The sequence below is a fragment of the Schistocerca serialis genome, chromosome 2 (genome assembly GCF_023864345.2).
Source record: "Schistocerca serialis cubense isolate TAMUIC-IGC-003099 chromosome 2, iqSchSeri2.2, whole genome shotgun sequence".
Lineage (NCBI taxonomy): Eukaryota > Metazoa > Arthropoda > Insecta > Orthoptera > Acrididae > Schistocerca > Schistocerca serialis.
The window spans coordinates 948,610,990-948,618,939 of record NC_064639.1 but is presented as its reverse complement, the minus strand read 5'-3'; positions in this window follow the sequence as shown (position 1 = coordinate 948,618,939).

Here is a 7,950-nt window from a genome sequence, read left to right as displayed (position 1 = left end):
AAGCCATTAACTCATATCTTGAACTGCAATATTTGAAACACTGCATATGTGCTGGTCACAGTTAACACACAGAAGCAGAATTGACACTATCATCAGTGTCCTCCCAAGTATTAGGCCTCTTGACCTGTTACGGTCTCATTGAGAAGTTCTCCTGCTGTCTTTTCATTGGCCGAAAGAGCTAACTGCTTTACTTTTTGGAGATGATTTACCTCTTGTAACATCTTCAGAGGATGGACTACAGCATTCTGTACACAATTTACAGATTATGTACAAGAAATACAATATGAACATTGTTGTTGTTGTTGTTGTTGTTGTTATTGTGGTCTTCAGTCCTGAGACTGGTTTGATGCAGCTCTCCATGCTGCTCTATCCTGTGCAAGCTTCTTCATCTCCCAGTACCTACGGCAGCCTACATCGTTCTGAATATGCTTAGTGTATTCATCTCTTGGTCTCCATCCACAATTTTTACCCTCCATGCTTCCCTCCAGTATTAAATTGGTGATCCCTTGATGCCTCAGAACATGTCCTACCAACCGATCCCTTCTTCTAATCAAGTTGTGCCACAAACTCCTCTTCTCCCCAATTCTATTCAATAACTCCTCATTAGTTATGTGATCTACCCATCTAATCTTCAGCATTCTTCTTTAGCACCACATTTTGAAGGCCTATATTCTCTTCTTGTCCAAACTATTTATCGTCCATGTTTCACTTCCATACATGGCTACTCTCTATACAAATACTTTCAGAAACGACTTCCTGACACTTAAATCAATACTCGATGTTAACAAATATCTCTTCTTCAGAAACACTTTCCTTGCCATTGCCAGTCTACATTTTATATTCTCTCTACTTCGACCATCATCAGTTATTTTGATCCCCAAATAGCAAAACTCCTTTACTATTTTAAGTGTCTCATTTCCTAAACTAATTCCCTCAGCATCACCCGACTTAATTCGATTACATTTCATTATCCTCATTTTGCTTTTGTTGATGTTCATCTTATACCCTCCATTCAAGACACTGTCCATTCCGTTCGACTGCTCTTCCAAGCCCTTTGCTGTCTCTGACAGAATTGCAATGTAATTGGCGAACTTCAAAGTTTCTATTTTTTCTTCGTGGATTTTAATACCTACTCCGAATTTTCTTTTGTTTCCTTTACTGCTTGCTCAATATACACTTTGAACAACATCGGGGAGAGGCTACAACCCTGTCTCACTCCCTCCCCAACCACTGCTTCCCTTTCATGGCCCTCGACTCGTATAACTGCCATCTGGTTTCTGTACAAATTGTAAATAGCCTTTCGCTCCCTGTATTTTACCCCTGCCACCTTCAGAATTTGAAAGAGAGTATTCCAATCAACATTGTCAAAAGCTTTCTCTAAGTCTACAAATGCTAGAAATGTAGATTTGCCTTTCCTTAATCTTTCTTCTAAGATAAGTCGAAGAGTCACTATTGCCTCAAGTGTTCCAACATTTCTACAGAATCCAAACTGATCTTCCCCAAAGTCGGCTTCTACCAGTTTTTCCATTCATCTGTAAAAAATTTGTGTTAATATTTTGCAGTTGTGACTTATTAAACCGATAGTTTGGTAATTTTCACATCTGTCAACACCATCTTTCTTTGGTATGGGAATTATTATATTCTTCTTGAAGTATGAGGGAATTTCGCCTGTCTCATACATCTTGTTCACCAGATGGTAGAGTTTTGTCAGGACTGGCTCTCCCAAGGCTGTCAGTAGTTCTGATGGAATGTTGTCTACTCGCGGGGCCTTGTTTTGACTTAGGTCTTTCAGTGGTCTGTCAAACTCTTCACGCAGTATCATATCTCCCATTTCATCTTCATCTACATCCTCTTCCATATCCATAATATTGTCCTCAAGTACATTGCCCTTGTATGGACCCTCTATATACTCCTTCCACCTTTCTGCTTTCCCTTCTTTGCTTAGAACTGGGTTTCCATCTGAGCTCTTGATATTCATGCAAGTGCTTCTCTTTTCTCCAAAGGTCTCTCTAATTTTCCTGTAGGCAGTATCTATGTTACCCCTAGTGAGACAAGCCTCTACATCCTTACATTTGTCCTCTAGCCATCGCTGCTTTGCCATTTTGCACTTCCTGTCGATCTCATTTTTGAGACGTTTGTATTCCTTTTTGCCTGCTTCACTTACTGCATTTTTGTATTTTCTCCTTTCAACAACTAAATTCAGTATCTCTTCTGTTACCCAAGGATTTCTACTAGCCTTCATCTTTTTACCTACTTGATCCTCTGCTGCCTTTACTATTTCACTCCTCAAAGCTACCCAATCTTCTTCTACTGTATTTCTTTCCCCCATTCCTGTCAATTGTTCCCTTATGCTCTCCATGAAACTCTGTACAACCTCTGGTTTAGTCAGTTTATCCAGGTCCCATCTTCTTAAATTCCCACCTTTTTGCAGTTTCTTCAGTTTTAATCTACATTTCTTAATCTATAGATTGTGGTAAGAGTCCACATCTGCCCCTGGAAATGTCTTATAATTTAAATCCTGGTTCCTAAATCTCTGACTTACCATTAAATAATCTATCTGAAACCTTCTAGTATCTCCAGGGTTCTTCCACGTATACAACCTTCTTTCATGATTCTTGAACCAAGAGATTAAGTTATGCTCTGTGCAAAATTCTACCAGCCGGCTTCCTCTTTCATTTCTTAGACCCAATCCATATTGACCTCCTACGTTTCCTTCTCTTCCTTTTCCTACTGTCGAATTCCAGTCACCCATGACTATTAAATTTTCGTCTCCCTTCACTACCTGAATAATTTCTTTTATCTCATCATACATTTCATCAATTTCTTCATCGTCTGCAGAGCTAGTTGGCATATAAACTTGTACTACTGTAGTAGGTGTGGGCTTTGTGTCTATCTTGGCTACAATAATGCGTTCACTATGCTGTTTGTAGTAGCTTACCCACACTCCTATTTTTTTATTCATTATTAAACCTACTCCTGCATTACCCCTATTTGATTTTGTATGTATAACCCTGTATTCACCTGACCAAAAGTCTTGTTCCTCCTGCCACCAAACTTCACTAATTCCCACTATATCTAAGATTAACCTATCCATTTCCCTTTTTAAATTTTGTAACCTACTTGCCGGATTAAGTGATCTGAAATTCCACACTCCGATCCGTAGAACACCAGTTTTCTTTCTCCTGATAACGACGTCCTCTTGAGTAGTCCCCGCCCGGAGATCCGAATGGGGGACTATTTTACCTCCAGAATATTTTACCCAAGAGGATGCCATCATCATTTCATCATACAGTAAAGCTGCATGCCCTCGGGAAAAATTACGGCTGTAGTTTCCCCTTGCTTTCAGCCGTTCTCTGTACCACAACAGCAAGGCCGTTTTGGTTAGTGTTACAGGGCCAGATCAGGCCCTCTTCAGGAACCACACGTTTGTCTGGCCTCTCTACACATACCCCTCCATTGTGGTTGCACCTACGGTACGGCTATCTGTATCTTTGAGGCATGCAAGCCTCCCCACCAACGGCAAGGTCCATGGTCCATGGGGGGGACATGAACATTAACAAATAAAAAAATACCACACAAACTACGGCATTCTGCAGAAAATGCTGAGTACAAAGTAAGCTCTGTTTGAAAAATAAAACTCTAGAGAGAGTAAACACATTAATATAAACTATCCTTTGTGTAAGAAACAGACCTATCTCAAAAAGCCATCAGGTATACAAAAATGGTGGGAGGCATTAATAATGTAATGAAATCTTCCCGGATTCAGCACACCAAAGTACACTTTTATATGATCTTAGAAAGTACGAGTTGGAATATCAACAATATTATGAAAGGAGATACTGCTACTCGCTGTAAAGATGACATATTGAGTTGCAGATATGCATAATGTAAAGACTGACACACATTGAGCTCTCTCTCTCTCTCTCTCTCTCTCTCTCTCTCTCTCTCTCTCTCTCTCTCTCACTCACTCACACACACACACACACACACACACACACACACACACACACACACACATTACATCTGTGTGCAGAAGCTGGAGGTAGGGGTTATGTGTCCTTGCTTGTTTGTGTGAGTGTGTCTTTTCCGTTCTGAAGAAGGCTTTGGCTGAAAGCTCCATGTATATCAGTCTTTTTGTAATGCCTGTCTGCAACTCAACAGGTCATCTTATAAAGACGTATTCTGATGTGCTGGACTAGGAAAGGTTTCATTACACTATTAATGACTCCCATTAATGAGATTTTCACTCTGCAGAAACTTCCTGGCAGATTAAAACTGTGTGCCCGACCGAGACTCGAACTCGGGACCTTTGCCTTTCGCAGGCAAGTGCTCTACCGACTGAGCTACCGAAGCACGACTCACGCCCGGTACTCACAGCTTTACTTCTGTTTTTATATACCTGGTGGCTGTTTCAGATAGCTCTGTTTGTTACAGAAAGGATAGTTGATATGAATGTGTTCACTCATTCTAGAATTTTGTTGTTCAAATAGATCTTACTTTGTACTCAGTGTTTTCTACAGAAGGCCATAGTTTTGTATGTGGTATATATTTTATTTTATTTTTTGTTAATATCCATGTTGTATTTCTTGGACATAACCTGTAAATTTTGTACAGAATGCTGCAGATGTTACATGAGCTAAGTCATGTCCCAAAAGTAAAGCAGCTAGCTAGCTCAATGGTAACAAGGGTATTTGTGAAGTGATGTCTGCTTTGGCTCATATCCCTAGTCTCGCAGAAGGCCATATTTTTATCTGTTTTTATTTTATTTGTGAACAGCCACATTTCTGTACTACTTGAGAGTGACAAGGGCAATAAGTAAACATAGACAGTTTCGAAGATCAGTGTAAGTAATATCTTTCTAATTTGTGCTGATATAGGCTCATTCATGTTACAGTTAGCTAAAGTTTTATTACTATAAACTTTCAGTATACAGTTTTCACGGTAAGCAACATTTCATTTGTGTTAGTACAGTGCATAATCTAATAGCGTCTATTACTTTACATCAGATACAAATTGATCACCGACTGATCATTCACGCACATTATCAAAAGCAATCTGACAATTCTCAAGTAGTTTACCGATTCCACATCTGTAAAATTTTAAGGGATCTGAGTTAAAGATGTTATCAAATGAGGTATGAAGTGCAGTTTCATTCAGAAACGTATTTTTGTGATGGTTTGTCAATCAGGAGCAAGAATGGTAAACATTTGAGAGTATAATATCAGAAGAATAAGTGCATGAGGGATTAATTTTAAAACAAACTCCTGGATTATGTTGTTTGAGAAATCAGCAGAGTGCATTATGTTATAGCAGAAACATTTGACGCAGTTTTGCAGGTTGTTTTTATTACGTAGCAGCTGAAAGATGTGTTAGCTGTTGGCAACAAATACCAGCTGTGATAGACATGCCCCTATGGAGTGGTTTGCTGTGCACAACATCCTTTTTGAACCACCAGATGCAAAATAGTGTGTTTGACAGACCTTTGCTCAATTATTTGTCTTTTGTTAGGGCTCAACCATTAATTTCTTTTTAAGAAGTTAACATAATTGCATCATAACACATCACTAGTAAGAATATTGCATAGGAAATTTCAATGAGCAAACTGTTGATGTTCATGCAAAATGCAGCAGTAGTCATTCCTTCAACTTTTGTTGCTTTGAGTTAAAGCATCCAGTACTTCTACTCCAGACTTCTGAATCTTGCTCATTGGAATGGCAAATGTCACACAACATTTAAATGGTGTGTTTTCCCAAAAGCACTCATCTCACACACGATACAAAGGTTCTGTGTTGCCTCTGTTGGCTTCATCCCTATATTAAACCAATAGTGAAGAGTATGTCTCAAATGTTAGACGTTTTTCCATTTGCGACTCTATTTTACACATGTTGAATGATATTCATAAGTTTTAAGCATGCAAAATCCCTTATGTAACTGAAAGATAAATACTAGAACTGCAAATCGGAAAATGACAGTTGATAATACACTCACAGCACTGTGCCATGTTCAGTTGGTTGGAACGTGCCTGGCATTAGGCAGCGGGTGGTGTGTGGCGAGTAGCTGTTGGTTGATGACAGCTGTAGAGTAAGGAAACTTTTGAGCATGAACTGTTCTCATCTTGGTGCAGACACAAGCAGTTTGGTGGAATTAGTTTCTGTAAATTTTTGCTGTTTCTTGTGTGTTAGACAGTGAATCAAATTATTTTTGGGGTTACATCAAACAGAACTTTAGCAGACACTTGAAATACAATTTAAAAAAATAATGCAATGAGGGGGTCTCAATCTCATGACCTCATATGTGCACTGCACAACATTTGCCACTAGACCACGAGCGGATACAGCTCTGTAGCAGCTCAGGAAGAGTGACAGCACTTCCTCCATACACTTCAGCATGATGCAGTGTTGGCAGATCGTGCCTATCGCTGGATTTTAATTCTGAAGGGTGGACGGTTATAATGACCACCTTAAGTGAATGATTTCAACTTATTCTATGTGGTGGCTGTCAGCACCCAGATTTTATGTCTAAGACTTTACTTTTCCACCTCGTGAGACATCTGCCGGAGTCAGAAGGTTACAAATACCATCTCTCCATTGTTGACCAAATTTCACTGTGCGTAGAAGCGGTTTGGCTGACAGATATCATGGAAGAAACCATCGCAAGGCTTCCATTATGACTTGGATATCACGATTTGATTCCCAGATACTGATACCATGAATCAGGTGCACCAATTTGAATCAGAACTCTTCACTGTCCTCTGCAGCATCTACCACCATCATACCACAGCATACCATCCCCAGAGCAATGGCATCACATGATGAAGACAGCAGTCATGTGCCACGAGGGTGCATGGACAAAGGCCTTTCTGTGGGTGCTTCTTGGCATCCGCAAGGCATGTAAAGAGGACCACAAGCCTTGCTCGTGGACATTCTTTACGGCAAGTAGCTCATATTGCCTCCCAAATTTGTTTTACCAACTCCTACACCAGACCCACTAGAACTTCCCACGATGGTGCATCGGGTCAAAACCTACATCCACAATCTGCTGGAGCCTCCTCCATCAGCACACTTGGCTCCAAACCCATTCACCCCAAAGAGACTATGGACTGCACACATGTGATGCTCCATGACATCACTATTCTGCCAGTCTTATAGCTTCCCTACAATGGAAATTTCGAGTATTAAATCATGGCAGCCGCATATTCGATATTGATATTAACAGAAGCCCTGTGATAGTCTCCATTAACAGACTAAAACCGGATGGGAACCTCGTTGTTGGGGTGGATACAAACGCCCTTACAGATGACAATCTAGGAGTGTCTGATGAAACCCGATCGTGACTTAAGGAACCAGAAACACTCATGGTCATTATCTGAGATTTCTAACTAGATGAAGTTGCAGTCAAACTAGTTGACACCAATGTCTATGGTGGAAGCAAGATATGCCATGCTGCAAGCCAGAAGTGAGGCAGTTTACTTTTAGTCACTTCAGGACTTTCCACTTAGAGACTTTGGTGAATTTCATGGAAGTATCTTCATGAATCTCCCTAGCAGGTGAACTCACTATTACTCAGACAGTTACTATGCCGAGTAGCTCACCAATTCCAGTTATGCCTCGTCATAAGCCACCACTGACAGATGATTCACCACTGCTGTCAGCAGAGTAACAACCAATGTCAACGACCACCATCTCCCGCTATGGCCAACCAGATCACCTCCTGCAATGAGTCGCAACATACTACATGTACACAATACACGAGCAACAGCCAGTGACAATGACCATCATCCTTCACACCTCGCAGATGCTGACGTAACACCACACCCCAGTCCATTTTATTGTATCTATCTTGTCATGGAACAGGTTCAAGTTATTTTTACATAAGTTTTTTATGTACTAGTCTGACTTACCATATGGTTTATTCATTCCTGAATAAAGAATCCAGAATGTTCAGAAATTT